The sequence below is a fragment of the Episyrphus balteatus genome, chromosome 3 (assembly GCF_945859705.1).
Source record: "Episyrphus balteatus chromosome 3, idEpiBalt1.1, whole genome shotgun sequence".
Classification (NCBI taxonomy): domain Eukaryota; kingdom Metazoa; phylum Arthropoda; class Insecta; order Diptera; family Syrphidae; genus Episyrphus; species Episyrphus balteatus.
In genome coordinates this window covers 98,053,440-98,074,711 of record NC_079136.1, presented here as the reverse complement: position 1 = coordinate 98,074,711, position 21,272 = coordinate 98,053,440, and the positions used below count along the sequence as shown (strand labels likewise).

At 30.3% G+C, this 21,272-nt stretch overlaps 1 protein-coding gene across 5 annotated transcripts in view; it reads right to left on the bottom strand.

Moving 5' to 3' along the window:
• LOC129916927 (histone-lysine N-methyltransferase, H3 lysine-79 specific) overlaps positions 1–16,336 on the bottom strand; it is a 68,056-nt gene extending 51,720 nt beyond the window's left edge. For 3 of the 5 annotated variants that reach the window (XM_055997143.1, XM_055997147.1, XM_055997146.1), the window contains exon 1: positions 15,278–16,336. The gene's annotated coding sequence lies outside the window, so the exon portion shown is untranslated. Of the gene's footprint in view, positions 1–14,673; positions 14,693–15,271 lie in introns of those variants that run through there. The other 2 variants (XM_055997144.1, XM_055997145.1) reach the window with 2 other exon arrangements.
• Positions 16,337–21,272: the final 4,936 nt, after the last annotated feature.

Below are 21,272 nucleotides of genomic sequence, written 5' to 3'. Positions count from 1 at the left end.
ACACATGTACACACGATTGAAGTTAAATTTTACTCACAGAAAAGGAGTTAAAATAAAAATATAAATTGAGACAGAAATCTGTTGCGCGAAGCGAGCTCATGCCTATTCTGCCCATAATCTCGTAAAGGCCCTAACTACAAAATTTTCGATTTTCATTGTTTTGCATATTTGGAGTTAGGGTATTATCTCTGATTTTTTATCCTAGGTCTTCAAATACGTCAGAAAATTCAAAATGTCCTTTTGATTTTTTTCATTTTTATATGCAAAATGCGATATTAGATTTACTGTTTCACTCTTTATATCAGAAGTAAGAAAAATGTAGTTAGGGCCTTTACGAGATTATGGGCAGTATTATAATTGGGGTCTAAATTTACAAAAAGTGCAAACTGTGTTAATCGATCCATGTTAAGGTTTTAAATGCAATTAAATATCTTTGAGTCTGAAAATGCATAAACGGTTCTTGAGCGCTTCATAACTTATTAAAGGTCAAATATCGAAAATATGGATTTTTCACATAAAACTTTCAAACGGTAAAAATCAAAAAATATTTCATACAAAATTTATATATGTATGTAGGTAGATCATCCAATTCAAAATTGCAAACATTAAAACGATAATGGTACATCGAAACGATAGCGTTTGACAAAATTATACCCCAATAATCTTTTTGATTCTTGAACATATCCATCAAAATCACCAGATATCGCTAGCTTATCTAAGAGAGTAAAGCTCTTCAATTACAATGGGGCGTATTAAAAAAGGCATTGTTTAAGCTGTTATAAATGAGGCTTTCGTTTGGTAAAAAAAAATCAATTTATTTTTTGATTTAGATCTGTCAAAAAACTGATTTTGACAATTTTCGTTTGGCCTAAAGAAATTAATTTATTTTTTGATCTTAGATCAATTTTCCAGATCTGGAGTTTTTTTTTCGGCAGATTTACCCTAAGAAAAATTTGGATTTATCCTATTTCATTTATGTACATTGGCTAAGACTCTAGTCAATTATACAGTACGATCCAACTTATATATTTTTGGCCAAGGTATCCGTATCAGCAGCAGGAGATTTATTACAAAAACAATACTTGACTTCCGATTAGAAAAGTAGATTAATCCAACTAAAGATACAATTTTGACAAAGTAATTTTATTTTTTTTTTTTCTTCCTTGCATGATAAATCTTTTTTCAATTTTGATGTTTGCAAATTCTACTGCGCATAGCTTCGCCAAAAAAATACACCTATTGTGAGCGATCCTTAAAATTAAAGTTTCTAAAAATTAACTCCATGCCTCATTATTATGTTCTTCTCATACTATGTACCAAAAATTAATTGTGTGTGAAATTATATTCGGGTTGTTACCGGCAATATTGCACAATTGGTCCATTTTATTAAGCATTTTTTTTTTCTGTAGGTCAGGAGGCCACTGATCACACATCTTATTTTTCCTCTTTTTTTTTTTTGTTAAGGTATAATTGAAACATGCTCGTTCATTTCATGCTTGGATGAGCAAGATCAACATGCAGACATAGACATCTGTCAAAATCAGCTGACTAAATGTTTTCTTCGAATACATACATTTGTAAACATGTGCACACATATTTACAAATGTACCGGAAAATACTCATCAACAACCCTCTCTTCAGTTGAACAGCTATATAGGGTAACTAGAACTATATAATGTACATGATGTATGTAGACTTGAAATTTAGAATAGAAAGGTGTTTTGATTTTTTTTTTGTAGATACATATGTGAGATAAATTGATTTCCCTAATTTAATGTTCTACATTAAAGTAAACAGGTGATAAAGTTAAGACACATAAAGTTATCCCTTACACGATAGATCTCGTTGGCGTAGGTCAAATGGTTTACAATTAAAATTGTCTTGAAAGATACCTAGTTATTATGGAAACAGGTTTTACCTGTTGATTTATATTCATATTAATGACTATCTATTCATAAGGCAGCTGTAAAATTCTATTAAAATATTTAGGTAACAAGAAAATATATGTGGCAATTAGTCAGGTTGAGGTAACTAGTCATTATTCAGGTTTCTGAGATTGCAAAGGAATTCCTCCATCAGAAAATAAGCAATTAAATTCAAAATTTGTTTTCTTAAACAGTCAGAAATGACAGTTTTCAATTTGTCTTAAACATTCAGGAACGAAATCTATGAAACTTGATTTAGTTCCTAATTTTCATTTTTCACAAGCAATAGATAATACAAGTTTTTTTTAAGTAAGTAATTTATATTCGAATTTTATAATTTCAACGTTTATAATTACAACGTTTATAATACATATGGTAATGTTAAACAGTTTTTATTCGAAAGAACTTGGGTTCTGCAATCTTAAAGGAAAATACAAAATTTGTTACGATTCATTTAATCATAACAACATTTATTTCGCCATGTGACGAAAATTGGATATGGGTAAACCAATTAAATTTAATTGTTTTAATTAACTTTGTAGGTATTTATTTCAAATTAAAAGTTTCCATTTGGCGGGAATTCGTTTCTTAAAGGGATTCCGCAATTGGATTGGGTAAGGTATAAGTAAGTATTTATGCTGAATTGAGATTTGATTCGGCAGAAGAACATTTCATTGAAGGGGTGTCCCTTGTAGGAAAGGCATTTTTATTGGAAACCAAAACAGTCATAGATTTTGTTAACTTAATCTGCTTAGACACGGTTACAAAGTAAATTCCAGAGCTCTCCAACAATATAATTTTGTTCAATGATCTTTGAAATTTTATTTCAGCAACTTTACATTTAAGAAACTTGGTTCTGAAAGCATCTTCCTGTGCGATAAATTTTTTATTATTTTAACTTTTTAATTATCACCTTTTATTTAGCACCGCATCTGTAACCAAGCCATTTGATTTGAAAATTTGGGTACAACATCATTTAATTTGGACTAAAGTTAGCTTAAATTATAATGACATTTTTTTATTTTTTAGTGAAAAAATAAGTAGTTTCACGTCAGTCAGGTTTCTCAGAGCTAAGCAATCTCACCAAATCTTCTGAAAACGGCGATACAAAAATTTGGACTTGTTTGCTTAATTTCTGTAAGAAGAAATTTTCAGTAATGTTCCAACTTGTAATGACTTAAAATCTCCTACCAAAATTGTTTTAATGTAAAGGCATTTTTGCATTCCATGGCCACGTTCAACGTACATTTAAATCTACCACTATGTACAGACAAATTTATTTTGTTAAGAGTAATTCCATTAAAATGTTACGGTCGAAAACATTTCTCGAATAGAACTCCCAATTTACTATATTAAACAGATTAATACAAAATGGCACGTACAGACATTTAAAGTCAACCAAGGTATTGTATGAAGGTGTAAATGTTAATGTTCGAGTAAATCTATAAACCACATAAAATAAAAATAATTTTTATTATTTTTTCTTCGTTATAAGCCTTAAAGTTATGATATCTAAAGAATTATTGTAAGTCTAAAAATATGGTTTATGTTTTGAATTAAATTTGACGAAAAATCTCGTAGATAGATAAAAATGTTAAATATGTCACGTACAGAAAGAAATTCTGTTTTCGAACAATGCATCAAAATGCAAAAAAATATATTTCATGATTTTCAAATTCGTGTTACCTGTATCTCTTGTAAAATTCATATAGTAATGGAGTGATTACTCCAATTTACATTTGTCAAAATCTCAGTAAACTTTTAATTTTAGGGCGAAATTCATAGTCGTTAATCAAGTTAGGATTTTTCTCAACTTAAGTATTCACTTGAGTAGAGAAAATCTAGACTTGACAGAATATTTTTTCTCAATCAAGCTCACAATGAAATTTGGTTGAGTTGAGGAAACTATCATATAAAAATATATAATTTTTAATAATTCCCTATTCGTTTATTTCTTTAATGTTAAATATCGTGTATCGCAACAAAAACAAAATCAAATTAATGAAGAATAATTAAAAAGATTTTCAGATGACAGCTGGATTGAGAACATTTTTTCCACAAGTCGAGATTTTACTTTACTCAAGTGTATAGCTCTATTTTTGCTATGAATAATGACATTACTTGAGGGAATGCTTAAGTTGAGAAAAATCTCGACTTGAGCAACGACTATAAATTACGCTCTTAATCATTAAAAGACTACGAATCCGAGTTGGAACAATATTTATTGACATTTCTATGGTCCAAGCCCCCGTACATATAGACAAAAGTCAACAAACTTAAATATTAATTGCAAATTACTATCCAAACTGTGCGTCCTAAATTAAATGACACTGCTCTATTTAACTGAACTAGATCGAAGTTTGTTCCCATAATGATTATATTAACCTCAAATAAGAGAGAGATTCCGCAAATACATAATTTCTTTTTCTACCTACCTTCATAAGTGCATTCATGTATCAGCATAATTTTTCACCTCATAGAATAGAACTTTTTAATGCAAATATTAGTCTGGTGATTATAAAAAAAATAAAAACCTACCTCAACATTTGTTCTACTTTACCTTCACGGTTCTTTTTTTGTATAGTCATTAATAGATAAAAGTAGGAGCACCACTGTCATGCATATGCAGGGTTTATCTACATACATAGGTACATCTATTCTCGCACGAACATTGAAAAATCAATAATTTCATATTCGAACAGTTTGTCGTTTCATAATACATACACATAGTATATATCTATGTATATTATGTACATTTGTACAATGTCTACATTCATATACCTATTCACTTTTTCTATTTCCCTCGAGAAATTATTATTATAATCTACATAGAAGTCTATTTTATTTGTTTTCTATTTATGTAACGACGTCAAACAACAATGTTTACTCAGCTTCTTTAATGAAATACGACAGCCTTGAGATAAAAGTGTAGAAAAAATATACACACATGACAACTGACAACAAAATGTTTAATAAATAAAAAAAAACCATATCAAAATAATATTCCACACGCTTTCCTAATAATAAAATAATTATTTAGTTTTTGGCAGTTGAATGAACTCTTAAAAATTCATCGCATTTGTGCGCTATGCTTCGTTTTCTCGTCTTATTCGATTTTGTTATTATTCACAATTTTTTGCTGCTGCTGCCGCCGGCAGTACAGTGGGGTTGAATGTTTTAAAATCTTTGTGAAATAAAATTTTTGATTAAAAGTATACTTAAGAAAATTAGGTAATACACATAACATTTATAAATTTAATAGCAACCATACGTTAACGAACGTATGCCGTAATTCGACCCCTGTTTTCCAGTAGATAAGAGCTAATAAAGAAATTCTTTTAAGATTTGTTTCAGAATATCTGATTTTCTTTTCTTTCATGTAAGCTACTGAAAAGTTGAATTTGTTATTTTTCATGTTTTAAATGAAAGTTAAGTTCAAGTTCAATAAAGCCCTTTATTATCTTCAAAACATTCCAAAAGGGGTTCTCCTATTTTTTTTTTTTTATAATTTAAAAGACCAGAAATGCATTGCAATTTAAAGTTATATTAAACGAATTGTTCGATTTCGTTAAAATTTTAATCAATACTTTAACATTTCGAATCACCATGCGACAAAACAATTGCAACTTTTATTTCAACTACAAATAAATTAAAAAAATAATCAATATTTAGTGACACGGCCTTTCATTGGTTCAATTAAATTTTGTAAAACAGTTAATTGTATATCGTTCCAAGCCTTTTCATACCTCCATCTGTAGTTCTAACATTTTCTCGATTAATTTTCCGTTTGACGGTCTTGCACAGATTTTGTTTTGACTTAAAATCGATTGACATCATCAACCGGGACATCATTAACCGTGTTTTTGACTGGAGTTTCTGTGTGTTTTGCGTCATTTTCGTGCTGAAATACCCAACAAAATGGTAATTCCTATTCCAAAAAGTGCAACAAAATAGCTTTAAAAATGCTTCCGTCCGATACTGTACATATGAATTTTTCGAAATAATTTTTTGTCATTTTATTGATGGAACAGGAGCTGAAACAGGATTATTTTTTTAATTATTTTTGTATGTAGAAATCGTTTTAAATTGCTTCTTAGCCAATTTTCAATAGATTTTCACTGCTCAGGTATTTCATTTCAACTGTGGGAAAATTCAAACATTGGAGAACAAAAAAAAATATTAGTTTTCCTACTGTTTAAAAAAATTTTGTAAACAAAATATTTTTCAGTGGCAAAAACATTTTTTATGAAGGAAATTTTTTTTATTTGCAATACATTTTTTGTATGCACAAATATTATGTTTGCCATTTTTTGTAATTTGTAATGGAAAACAAATGCATTAAAAATTATTTTTTACAACTCTGGTTCACGCATACATATGCGACTTTTCACGCATACTTAGACAAAAGCCTAAATCTGTTCACACATACTTAGCCAAAAGTATCAATCCGAGCTTGTAGGTAAAACCAGTGTGACATCAGAAGTTTCCTATCTCCTTCTGGGCATCTCTGACCTTGTCTGCCGAGTATTTTTTTTTATGATTTTGGCTTTAGCAGGCCAAGATTTATAGCGCCATGATCTTTAGCAAGAGGTGTCGCACGAAAACGTGAGACATGGAAGCTAACTGGTGAATGGAAACACAAATCCTATGACATTTAAGTCAAAAATCCACGTACCTACGCTACGTGAAAATTTGTCTTCTAAAAATAGACTGTCCGCCAAAAAGAGATGTCAGCAATTACAGCTTTTACTGTAGTTCATCTTCTACACACGATCAACTTACGCAATAGCGAATGTGAACAAAGATAGACGATCGACAACTTCTGATCGACAATCTTAATACAGGCCATTGTTCTGTAATGTTTGAATCAGAAATGTTTCCAACATTTTGCAGTACAATAATTTGTTTTTCTGTTCCAAACTGTTGTGATTAGTGTTCAATGATAATGTCTGATAGGTACAGCTTAGAAAAAACTTTTTTATAGTTTAGATCTCTAATAACGTGGTTCTGAACTTCTTAGGTTAGGTTGTACGTGGTGATAAAATCCGTCAATTCGAAATATCTCCCCTGTGTTAGGTTGTGAAGGATCTGGATGAATAAGAAAAGGTTTTATTGGAATTTGAATTAACTTCATCATGAAAGTTGTTTTCCTGATTTAAGCAAAAACGGGGGAAATTGCACAGGAAGTGGTATGAGCCCTCTTACGCCTGTTCGTCTTGACAACCTCTACACAAGTCAGATGACACATTGGGCGAGTTCATAAATGCAGGACTGCAGCAGTTCTGCAAAATATAACTTCCATTTATTCAATGACGGTGTCTGAAAGAATTGTTTTCTGCTCTTATTTGTCAGAACCGTCTAAAACATATTTGTAAAAACTATGGTCCCTATTACGGTTGTCAAAATCAATAGATAGATAAACGATAAACTTATCAATTGATAGACATTTTTGTATTACGGTTATCAATAAATTGATAAATTTTTCTCTATTGTGAACATTGATCAAAATACAATTGTGAATAGGCGCTATTTTTGTTTTGACGTTGTTGGACTTGGTTTTTTAACTTGCGGATTGTTATTCCAAAAAAAAAATGTGAGTAATTTGTTTAATTAATAAAAATCAACTAACCAGGCTTGTGGTTTCCTAGGTTTATATACTATAATAGTAGTACTTCCTATTAGATAAAGTCTAATAGGACTTTAATATTTATTTTTAAAGTAAAAAATAACTTAATGCCAAATTATTTGCAAAGAAGACTTGTAACAAGAAGTGAAATACGTCCATATAGACCAGTGCCAATAATTTTTGAAAATAAAAAAATTATTAGCAGCATAAGGGTGATGGGAAAATTTAGGATAAATGGTATATGAAAGGGGAAAAATAAATTGCCCACAAAAAAATTGGGGGAAAGGGGGTGGGTGGGCGAAAAAGTGGGGTGGGTGTCAAAAATTATGGTTTTTTACAATTTCTGTCAAAACTAGACGTCCGATCGAAAAAAGTCAAATGCAAAAGCTGTAGGTAATATAAATGTCTACAACTTTTACTCAAACAATTTTTTTCTATAACCTCAAAAATATTGGAAAAAATGCAAAAATTCGATTTTTTTATTTTTTATTTTTATCTTTTACAAAAATGGTTGGGTTTTAACAAAACTTGGTTAAAAACTACTTTATTATGTTTTCTATCTATTAAAAATGTTTTTTGAGCAAAAAGTGAATTTTTGAATTTTTGACGAATTTAATTTGAAAAAATAGCCTATTTTTCAATCAAAAAAGTTACCGAAAAAATTTTTGATTTTTGAAAATTTTGGAATGCAATTACTTAGCTTAAAATCGTTTTTTAAAGATTGTGTGGAAAAACTATACTTTTGTTTTAGAAAATATTGAGAAAAACTGAAAAAGACAAAAAAACGATTTTTAAGATTGATTTTTCCATAAATGACAGCAATTATGGCGATAAATAATTTTCCATAGAAACCAAATTATATTTTTCTAATGGTCATTGACCTTTTTAATTTGAATCAAGCACTAGAATAGCTCTTACGTGCAAAGTTTTAGAGATATTGAATTTTGAATGTCCAAAACACTATTTTTCTGATTTTTGGCATGGTAATATGTCAAAAACGTGATGTGATAGAATTTTTTTGACTTCGGATTCGAGCTCAGCGCACAAAAAACTATTAGAAAAATATACTTTGATTTCTATAAAAAAAACTTTTTGACTAGTGAAATCGAACAAGGCATTCGATTTTTTCTGCCCTGTTCGATTTCACTAGTCAAAAAATTTTTTTTATAGAAATTAAAGTATATTTTTCTAATAGTTTTTTGTGCGCTGAGCTCGAATCCGAAGTCAAAAAAATTCTATCACCTCACGTTTTTGACATATTACCATGCCAAAAATCAGAAAAATAGTGTTTTGGACGTTCAAAATTCAATATCTCAAAAACTTTGCACATTAGAGCTATTCTAGTGCTTGATTCAAATTAAAAAGGTCAATGACCATTGGAAAAGTATAATTTGGTTTCTATGGAAAATTATTTATCGCCAATATTACTGTCATTTACGAAAAAATAAATATTAAAAATCGTTTTTTTGTCTTTTTCAATTTTTCTCAATATTTTCTAAAACAAAAGTATAGTTTTTCCACACAATCTTTAAAAAACGGTTTTAAGCTAAATAATTGCATTCCAAAATTTTCAAAAATCAAAAATTTTTTCGGTAACTTTTTTGATTGAAAAATAGGCTATTTTTTCAAATTAAATTCGTCAAAAATTCAAAAATTCACTTTTTCCCGAAAAACATTTTTATTAGATAGAAAACATAACAAAGTAGTTTTTAACCAAGTTTTGTTAAAACCCAACCATTTTTGTAAAAGATAAAAATAAAAAATAAAAAAATCGTATTTTTGCATTTTTTCCAATATTTTTGAGGTTATAGAAAAAAATTGTTTGAGTAAAAGTTGTAGACATTTATATTACCTACAACTTTTGCATTTGACTTTTTTCGATCGGACGTCTAGTTTTGACAGAAATTGTAAAAAACCATAATTTTTGACACCCATCCCACTTTTTCGCCCACCCACCCCCTTTCCCCAATTTTTTTGTGGGCAATTTATTTTTCCCCTTTCATATACCATTTATCCTAAATTTTCCCATCACCCTTATGCTGCTAATAATTTGTTCAACTTTTGCCCTCTGAAAACCGGATTGGCACTGGTCTAATATAGCCTAAGAAATAATAATAACTTACACTTACCATTTTTTAGAAATTGTAGAACACAAAATATGCTATTTTATAAGGGTATTCAAATTTACAATAATCTTCCTGATAATGTTAAAATAGAAACTAATTTATTAAGATATAAGCACTGTATTAAACATTTTCAGCCTTATTTATTAGATTTCGCTAAACAGCTCTAAACGGCTGAATAGTTAAACAATACATAAAGTTTTATGTAGCTTCTATGCAACGTTACATAAATTTCTATTTATTAAACATTTTCTTAGAAATTATAATTATGCTAGGTTTGTGTCAAAATAAGTACTAAAAATTGAAAATTAGTATTTTTTATAACGACAAACAACTCCATCTGTCGATAAATTAACTACATTTCGTTTGAAAATAAACAAAACAAAAAAAAAAAAAAAATAAAACTAAAAAAAAAAAACAAACAAAAGCAAAAGTTCTCGTACGATGTCAAAATTAAGGAAGAATATCTCTAAAACAGAACGCGATTCCTGGTTTTGTTTTTAGTTGATTAGAACAATAAAAAAAATAAACATTAATAATTTCTGTGAAAAGAAAACAAAATGCATACAAAGCCCTCGTAAGAAATATGAGGAAAACATTTCCAAAAACACACAATTTGTAATTCATTATTTATCTAAAAACACACAATTTCTTATTTATTATTTAAGTTCATTGCAATTTTATCACTTTTGTTTATAAAATAAAAAGAGAAAGATGCGAAAGAATTTCGTCAATAAAAAAATATACAAATCATTGCTGTGTTTTATTTTTCTGACAATAATTTGATGTTCAAATGACATTTAAGCAAAATATATTCTTATTCAGGCTCTAAACAACCTAAAAACGCGTTTAGCTTATACAATCTCTATTAAACGTTGCATAAATATTATAAATGACAATTTTTTGTTTTAAGACATTATACAGAGTACATAATGCTATGCACTGTCTTTGATAAGTTTATAAATAGGGCTGTTTGTAAAAAATAATTATTGATATACGGTGTAGTACAGGAAAGTTAGTAAAAAAACAGGCATATTGTGGAACGAAATACAGGACGGCTGAATTTTTCAAATCTGAAAAAGGGGTATTAGAAAAGCTTAAGTCCTGGTTTTCGGGACGGCACCCCCCTGGCGAAATCCGCCATTTTGGAAAACGCGAATCGCTCTATATCTCCAAAACTATAGGTTCTATAGAATTGGTTATCAGACCAAAGTTCTTGGAAATTTAATTATATTTTTCTTTGTGATACATTATTTTTCTAAGCGGGCAATAGTTTTGAGGTTATGTTGTTTTTATTTGTTTTTCGGCTTTTTTTTAAAGTTTTTATCATTCCCGGTAATAGTTACATAATTTCTTAAACAATAATAGTTATAGACCATCAAATTTCCAAAAATTTGGTATATTTTTTAAAATCATGCGATGTATGAGTCGAAAGTTATTGATTTGAAAACTATAGTTTTAGTACGGGAAAGTTAGTAAAAAAACAGGCTTTTTGTGGAACGAAATATAGGAAGGCTGATTTTTTCTGATCTGAAAGAAGGACATTAGAAAAGCTTAAGTCCTGGTTTTCGGGACGCCAACCCCCTGGCGAAATCCGCCATTTTGAAAAAACGCGAATTGGTCTATATCTACTTAACTATTGGTTTGACCGAATAAGTTACTTAACCAAAGTTAAAGGTAATATAAACATCTTTTCTTGTGCATTCACTATTTTTCAGCGAGAACAACACTTTTGAGGTTATGTCGTTTCATTTTTTATTTTTTCGGTTTTTTTAATTTTTCTCAGTCCTTATGATAGTTACATAATTGTTTAACATCATAAAAGGTGGATGTTTGACTTAAAACAAAATATGTATACCACAATATTGTAAGTTTTACCATTATTTTTTGTTTTTTTAATATTAAATTAATATTTAGAGGAAATTGTCCGAACACCTAAATAATGAAAAAAAAAACACCTCCTCTCATATCAAATTTTTCTTGTTTTCGCATATCGTACACGATTTAGCCTTTTTTCATACTTTATGCAAAAAAATATTAGTATATTGTTTGAAAATTTTGAGAGGGATTGCTCTTTAAGGTTCCGTATCTTTGGTTCGAAAAGACATATAATCTTCAAAAGTATACCAAATTAATGGAAATTTGATGCTCTACAACTTTTGTGATGATAAAAAATTATGTAACTATCATAGTGACTGAGAAAAATTAAAAAAAACCGAAAAAATAAAAAATAAAACGACATAACCTCAAAAGTGTTGTCCTCGCTGAAAAACAGTGAATGCACAAGAAAAGTTAATTATATTACCTACAACTTTGGTCAAGAAACTTATTCGGTCAAGCCAATAGTTAAGTAGATATAGACCAATTCGCGTTTTTCAAAATGGCGGATTTCGCCAGGGGGTTGGCGTCCCGAAAACCAGGACTTAAGCTTTTCTAATACCCTTCTTTCAGATTTGAAAAAATCAGCCGTCCTGTATTTCGTTCCACGAAAAAGTCTATCTTTCCTGTACTAGTGTAAAAAGTTTTAAATAGCAAGATTGCTAAATAAATTATATTAAACCTAAACCTTAAAGTAAACATGTCGTAGGTTGTTATCTGGGCAGATCATTTCAATGCGTGTTCCATCCACAGTACCAACTAGGTATATTGGGGATCCTTCTCTTTAAAAAAAGTGTATTTTCTTCCTCTTGTGAGTAACAAAAATACTCTCTCACTTGAAAGTAAACTTTTTTTTTAATGCAATTTTTTTCACAAAACCTATTTTATTTGACTGAAAATGTCCAGCAACGACATTTTTGAGTAAAAAAAAATATGATGAGAAAAATCTATCGGAAAGAAGTTTACAATAACACTGTGCTGTGCAAGTCGAAATCTTTGACAAGTGCGCTGTTGACTGTTTCCCCCTATTTTGGACCTGAGAAATCGATTGGCATCATTAGTTTTTCGATTTACCGGTACGACTTCGAACAAAATTTTTTTCGGAAGTTTTTTTCAATAATTTTAAACATTTTGCTTGGTTTAAATTAATTTTTCTTGTTTATATTGGTATTTTTTCTGCTCAAACCTTATTTACTACCAGCATAAACTACTGGCTTTGTGAAAATGTATATCTTAGTAACGAATGTGTTGCCGTTGTGTTTTAATGCATTTTTTTTGCATTTGAAGCCGATTTGTGAGAAAATTGCTTCTACCGTCTAAACGATTTAATCTTATCCTTCACTCCCATACAATTTTTTTCTGTAAATAATCTAAATAATTCTTATACATCATTTTATTTATGAAATTTAAAAAAAAAGTTTGAAAAAAAATGTATTTTCAGTTTAAAAAAACAAAACGGCAACACCGGCAATTTTTAACACATAAATTTTAAAGTATTTTTCATTTCCGACGTTTCAGAACAGAAATTGTCAAAATTGGATCTGTAATTTGCTTTAGTTACTCCACTAAAACATAATAAAACGATAACAATGCAAAAAAATCCAAATTTTTTGAATTTTTTCAACAAAAACTTGCTAAATTGTTAAATAAATTGCATAAAATTGTTTATTTGTTTTATGCTGGTAGTTAATAACGTTTGAGTCGAATAAAAAGCAATATAAACAAGAAAAATGATTTTAAACCAAGTAAAATGCTTAAAATTATTGAAAAAACTTTCGAAAAAAATTTTGTTCGAAGTCGTACCGATAAATCGAAAAACTAATGATGCCAATCGATTTCTCAGGTCCAAAATAGGGGGAAACAGTCAACAGCGCACTTGTCTCAAAATTTTTTTTTTGAAAAAACTTGCACAGTGTAATTGATGAAAAATTTGATAGATATCAAAATTTTTGACATCCATAATACCTACCGAGTTTATCAAAAGAACTATTCACGATAGATCTCAAATTTATAGCAAGAACACAGTTTACCAAAAATGTTGATAGTCGATCACTGTAATACCGATTCATTCATTTTGTTGATAAATATCAAATATCTTGTTGATATTTGCCAACCGTAATAGGGGCCTGTCAAATGTGTTAGTTCTTGTTTTCTGTGCTGTAGTTTCTCATAGTTCTGTTAGGTTCTAACCAAATTTCTCACCAAACAAACTAAATAATAAACATCCATTTAGGATGAAACTTCTTATAGGAATTTACCTACCAATTAAACTGTGGGATAGATTTAATAAATGGATTTGCTATTTTGAATTTCGATGTTTTTTTTACAAACTTACCGTCGATTTATATTACATATATACAAACTTGTATACAACTACCTACACAATTGCAATTCGGAAGTAAAAATGTTGTGTCTGTGGTTTGGGCCAGCATCTATCTCTTACTTACTTCAATCAAGTTTTTTTTCATAACAAAAATAACAAAAAATTGATTTTTGTTTAATCTACTTTTTCAAGTCATTCTACCCCACTGTTCTCCAAAACACCATCTCTCCTCCCCCTCCCCTTCCCTCTAATACTATCACAATTCTACCTTTAGCACCACTGTATTATTATACCTCTCTACCTACTCCTTTCGTTCATAAAAACAAAAATAGCATCCAAATAAATGTGAGTGAAGACAGAGAATGCATGTGCATTGTGTGCATTGCATACGTGATGTCGAGGCGATGCGCCTCATCATCATCCTCGTTTCGTTCGTCCGTCCGTCGTTTTCGTTTCTGCTCTCTTCGCCCGCCCCCATCTATTCCACACAAGTCTTCGCATTAAAAACCCACCCAATGTTACAAAACACATGTATACATACACAAAAAACAAAAAAAAAAAAATTAGACAAACCGCAACAGTAGTAGAATAAGAGATAGATAAAATAATGGGGAAGAGCGAGAACAACACAAAAAACGATAAAAATTACTTCGTTTTTTTTTCTCATCGAATTTTCTTCTACATTAATTTTTTTATTCTAATCGAATGAAAATATTTCAAGTGTTTATAAAAAAAAAACTTCAAAATGAATACAATTTTCATGTAAAATTGTGAAATAGAAGTTACAACAATACCTACATTATTTATGTATGCGTTCTTTACAGTTTTCAACGAAAATTCACCATCACCACATCCAGCCAGACAAAAAAAAAAAACGAAATATTTCAAGAAACTCGCTGCACTCAAATCATCACTGTTAATTATTTTTTTTTATCTTCTTCGTTTTCGCTCAGTTTTTGTGTTTTGTTTTTATATTCATCGCATGTCACTAAAAAAAAAAAATTTGAAAATAGTTTGAAAGCCACTGTTCCTTATAGTTGTACATAAAACACAACACACACACACATTTATACAATCCACCACACAATCATACATTCAGCAATAAATCGCGCGCGCACGTACACCCTCTTACCAACCCATCATCACAAAATCTATATATGTGTGTATACCTACATACATAGAATAAGTACCCAAAATGTCTGCTGTCGCTGCCACCATTCCCCCCAAAATATTGAAAATAAAAAATAAAACTCCAAAAAAAAACCTCGCTACACACTAATTTATTGAAACTTTTTGTATTTTATTTTATATCTAAGTTTTTCATCACCTAAACATAATTCAACTTAGAAAAACAAAAATAAAAAAAAAACAATATGCTCTTTAAAAAATACATTACACTGACTTTGACAAGGGAAGACTTCCATGAAACCGAGCGACCAACAACTTCCAGAGAACAGGAACACTCAACATACACACGCGTTTTTTTTTTTTAACTTTATGTAGAATAAACGAAAATAAATTCTTCTTTTTTTTTTTGGTTGAATTCAAGAAATTAAGCAGCGATTTCGATCCGGACGATGAACGATTATTCCTCCTGCTTCGTCTTGCTTATTTTGCGCTCTTTTTATCTCCCTTCAACTAACACTTTAATTTTTTTTTTAGATATTTTTTTTTTCCTTTTTTGTTATCAACTTCTATTCTTTCTCTTCCACCACACATAAGACCCGACTTGTGAGAAAAAAAAAACTTCAACTTGAGCAAGTGAAAACTTTACAAAAATTATGTATTTCAATTTAAATTAATTATCGCGCGCCCGTTCTCACCACTCACACACTTTAGTTCACACGAAAAAAACACACGTTTAGAAAAAAATAAACTGCTGATTTCGTGGATATTGCAAATTTTTCTTCATTTATGATGAAAAATTCACCTCACTTCTGCTGATATACTGCTTACAATTCGATATATTTTTTTTCTTCATTTTGTAAGCTTTTCTTTTCTTTTTTTTTTCTTTATTAATTCACTTTTTGCTACATAAATCTATATGTATTGAATTTTGTCGTGTGAGGTGTATAGAGATAGATAGATTAGGGAAACGGACAGAGATGGGGAGACGATGAGAAAAAAAAAACTATTTGTCGGGTTGAAAATTGACTGCACTGGTTTTTTTTTTTCTTCTTAAATTCTTGTATTCTCAGTTTCAGGTTTTGTTTGAATGTTTTTTCTTATTCTTACTTTAATTTTATATGCTTCCGAAATAAACAATACGGAGAGAAAAGATTTTCGACGAATAATGTTTGTAGAGATAGAGATTTTAGTTTAATTTTTTTCACTATAAAATGTTGATATATATTTTCTAGTTATTTTTTCAAGTTTTTTCTTTTGAACGATGCACGCGTTTTCATATCCATTTTCTCTCCATTGCAGATCAGAAGCAGATGAAAAACGAACTGAAACTGAAACATCTAAATAGAAAATCTATGTTTTTTTGCTGTCGCGATGTTGAATTTTTTGAAAAGGTGTTTGCTGAATTGCTGGATTATGCGCCAGATGGATGTGTTCGTAGAGTTTGGTGTTTCATTTTTTATAAGTGGAATGTTGTGGAAATGAAATGGTATGCACTTACACGACGAGTTGTGATTGAATGTGTTATTGTGCAAGAAAATTTTTGATTTGCAATAACAATTCTTTTTTAATGCAAAATATTTTTATTTGCATTAAAATTTTATTTCCAATGTTAATATTTTTCAGTTGCAATAACATAGATATTTTTTTTAATGCATATATTTTTCAGTGGTAATAGAAATTTTATTTATAATGTAAATTGTTTTCAGTTGCAGTTAATATTTTTATTTTTAATGTTTATTTTTATTTATAATGAACAAATGCTTTAAAAAAATTGATCTTTTACAACCCTGGTATAAGTTAGGTTACTGTAGAGCCTAGAACGGAGCTAAGAAAAAAACGAAATTTTCTATACAAAAATAGGACAATGAAGTCTTGAACAAAAATTGAAGAGTTTTCACTCATTTGTGCCTGGCTACACGTCTTTAGAGGATATAATATATGTAGTGCTTGTTCCTATACCTATAATGCATTGTAACGCCATATACATGGATAGGGGTCGCTGCCTTCGTTTTTCAGTGCGAGTCCGGTTCCGCAGCTGTAAATAAACACGCTTGTTGATGACAGCCATCTAATTAAAATAAAATGGAGGCATGCACTTATCGAAAAACTTAAAGAAACTAGAGCCCTCTATAAAAGCTTCACGGAACTAACAGCACAAGCACTCCATATATTATATCCTCTAAGCTACACGTTGATTTTCTAAGTAAGCTATTACACGAAGTCTCAAGAGGCTTGACTCTTTTGTCGAATTTTCTTTTGATAATTATTCTATACTTTTACACGATGCCTCTTGAGTCAAGGACTCAAATCTGACATTTCTCTTTGGATTTTTTTTTTTATAATTAACGCGCACATCAAGGGGTTATGAATACCCTTAAAATGTTATAAAAACACAGTGCGAGCTTTTAGGAAAAGAGGAGAGGATTTAATAGGAGACACCGATGTACATTGACCTTAAACCCTTGTAGATTGTAATGCGGAGGAAAGACAGAGCCCAGGTAAAGCATTTCACATACGAGTTAAACGGCTAAAAAATGAGTCTCTATACTTAACTGTACGGCCGAAGTTGGGTTCCAGGTAGAATTTATGGGCATTCCTAGCAAGCCGGGTATTGCGGCTGAAATTCTTTAGGGGAGGAATGCAACTAGCAACTTCACTAGAGCACTGATTATAAAAAAAGCGATAAAAGAGTGAAAAGCAGGTGACATTACGACGATGTTCAAGAGAATCTATTGATTCAGTAATTGCTCCGTCACCAATCCAGTTTTAATGCTCTGTGTTGTACCCTATCTAGTAGGCGCAAAGATGTTTGGGAAGCACCTGACCAAATGTGTGAATTAGATTTTAGTTTAGGACGGACGTAGGCTTTATAAATTGATGCCAAGTCTGAAGGTGTGATTTAAAATTTATTAGGGGTATTCACGATCCGATGCAACTGGTCTAGTATCATTGCAAAAGTGCAAAATTGTAAAATCTTACAACACTACAACAACAAAATATATGGATTGAAATTTTACAATGGTCTTGCACTTTTGCTATACCCTAACCCTATTGCAAAATAAAAATACGGGTTGGGGTCGAAATTCTGTATGTTGCGAAATTCTGTATTCAAAATACTGTATGCCAAAATACTGTATGTCAAAATTCTGTATGTGCAAAATGCTGTACGAACAAAATTCTGAAAGTCAAAATTCTGTACAGCAAAATTCTGGTTGGTCAAAATACTGTATTTCAAAATTCTGTACATCAAAATTCTGTAAATCAAAATTCTGTAAAAATGCTGTAAAAAAATATCGTTTTCATAATGTAAAAAAGTGCGCGCGCACTTTTTTACATTATCAAAACGATATTTTTTTACAGCATTTTTACAGAATTTTGATATACAGTATTTTGCCGTACAGAATTTTACAAAACAGAATTTTGCATGTCAGTATTTTGTTCATACAGTATTTTGACGTACAGAATTTTGTATTTACAGTATAATGACGTACAGAATTATGGTATTACAGTATTTTGACCCCACAGAATTTTGTCGTACAGAATTTTGACAAGCAGAATTATGACCCGCTCTCTAAAAATACAATGGAGTAAAATAATTTTTGACAGATGGCAGCTCACCGTCGCGTCGCCCATGATAAACAGTTTGTCTTTTTTATTCTGTTTATAATGGTTGTCGCTACTCATGTCCCGTAATTTAGTTTCTTTTGATGTAAAATAATTAGTGAAAATTAATTAACCCGAACAAAACAAAGAATTAAATTATAAAAAATGGAAAAAAGAAGAAGTAACGGTGGAGGAAAAAAAAACATCATTCATGCTTCAAAATTTACTATAGATAAGAAGAGGGGCGTTCACGATCTATTGTAAAAAAATAAAATTTTACATTTTTACTAGGCCTGTTGCACCAGATCGTGAATACCGCTATTGTTGTTGTATTGCACCAAGAAGCAAAAAGAAATGAAAGGGAATGTTGAAAAAAGAAAATGTGGAAAAAGAAACGTCAAAAAAGAGTCTCAGTGCCAGTTGTACAAACGTGGGTCAGCCTTGGTTCAGGAATTTAACCCGCTGATTTTGGCGGATTAGCTGCGGGTCAACTTCGGTTCAAGCATGAATGTGGCTATTTTTACATATATGGACCTTGAACCAGTGCTAAAACTCAGCTTTGTTTCCTATTTCAGAAGATACAAGTTGCTGATCCACGGATTAAATATTTGTACAACTGGCCCTCAGAATTTCGATCCACGACTCTCCAGTCGGATAATTTTTTGTTTTCTCTTTTTTTTCTTTTGTACACATTGTTTGTTGGCAAGAGGGATGAGGAGTGAAGGGGGAAGATGCTCACGAAGGGAACTGAATTTTCTGAGGGCAGTACAGTTCTATTGCTAAATTTTTCCTCTTTTTGACGTTTGTTCTTAGAAAATGTAAAAGTGGAACGCGATTGGGCACAAAACAGTGTGCAGCCATCGCATGTGATTTTTCAATCGATTGAAAAATCACTGTGTAGCCAGGCACATTAGTTTTGAAAAGAGGCACGCCTCTTGAGCCTTCGTGTAATAGCTGACTAACAAGTCAGGTTGTAGACAAGAACGAAATTTGCTTTTGCTTAAAAACTTATTTTCTGATGTTTTTTCTTGAATATTTTATTTGTATTTTTATTATTTTATTATTTTTTCTTTAACCCTAGTTCGCAGCTGAAGCGAAACGAAAAACGTAAAAGTCAAAATAAAATAAATTAAAATTAAGAAAAACAAGAGAAAAAAAATTTTAAAACAAAAAATATATGAATTAAAATGAGAAAAACCGTCAACCACTGCTCTTGGAGTCAAGAAAAATACACAGGACAGTAAAAAGTAAGTGACAAATGAGTGAATTATTATTCTGTTGAATTATTTGAATTATTTTCTGTTGTTTTTTTTTATTTTAAATTATTTTGGAATTTTTTTATTTTGACTCTGACAGAATACTCGATCTCGATGATATTTTTTCGTTAGCATTTTCGTTATCGACTTTGGAGACTTGAAAAATTTTCGTTTCGCTTCAGCTGCGTGCTAGGCTTAAAAAACCAAAGGATTTTCATTTGATGCCAAGGAAGTGTTCTTTTAAATCCTGGAGAACAATCCCTCAAAGTGAAATAATTGTAAATGGATGATATTATTATAGCTGCGTTCCTTTGGGAATATTTATCTACTGCTTAAGTACTTAAAGTTGCTTTAAACTACTTTTTCCGTATAGCAAAAGTAATTCAAAGTAATTTTATGTAGTACTAATCAGTAGATAAAAGTTCCCAAAGGAACGCAGCTTATGAGTCTTGAGTCCAGTGCTGAGATTAAAGCCTAGTATCCAGCTGAAGCGAAACGGAATTTTCCATATAAAATTTTGTTAACGAAATCTTGAACGAAATTAAATTAATTTGATTTGTTTTTGCTTTAAAACTTATTTTCTGATGTTTTTTCTTAATTTTGAGTGAGTGAGTCACTTTTCGCCAAAAATCGGTTTTGCTAGTGAAATCAGTGCCTACGTTCTGTAACTCTCGCATCGAGAAATTTCTCGCATGAAACAATCAAATCGGAACAAAAATAATGTGAATCGACACAAAAATCATTTTCTCACATTCGTTTGTTTCTATAAACAAAATTTTCTCGCCTTGAAACATTTCTGAATGAAAATGCTTGACAGACTGGAAAAATGTGAATAAAACTGTGTCTGTAAGAAAATAATCGAGAAAATTTCTCGATTGAACTGCCAAAATTTCTCACAAGCAAAAAGGATGCGAGAAAGTAAGATATTTGAAAAAAATTGATAATCTTGCACTAAATGTGAGATGTTACTACTGAAAATGTGTTCACGTTAATTTATTTTTGTGTCCCTTAAATTTTCAAAATAAAAAAAAAAGAATATTAAAGAAAAAAAATGAAAAATTTTCATGTCCTAACCGTGACTTGAACTCGGTATCCTCCACTCGCCGACCGAATGCTCTTCCTTCGGACTACCGAGCCTTGGGATATTTAATGTAAGACTATGTCTATATGACCTTTTATGGCCAAAGGTAAAAATATTTTCTCTTTTTTTGACAGTTTCCAATACATTCCAATGGAATAAAAAACTTACAGGGTTGCTTCTCACATCGAGATACAGACACAGGTTATTTTTCCAAATAGAGAAACGTTTGGAATTTTTGTTTCAAAATTTTTCGATGCGAGAAGTTCTCGACTGAGTTATAGAACGTAGGCACAGACTATTGCTAACTTTTCACCAGTCGATTTTAGCAG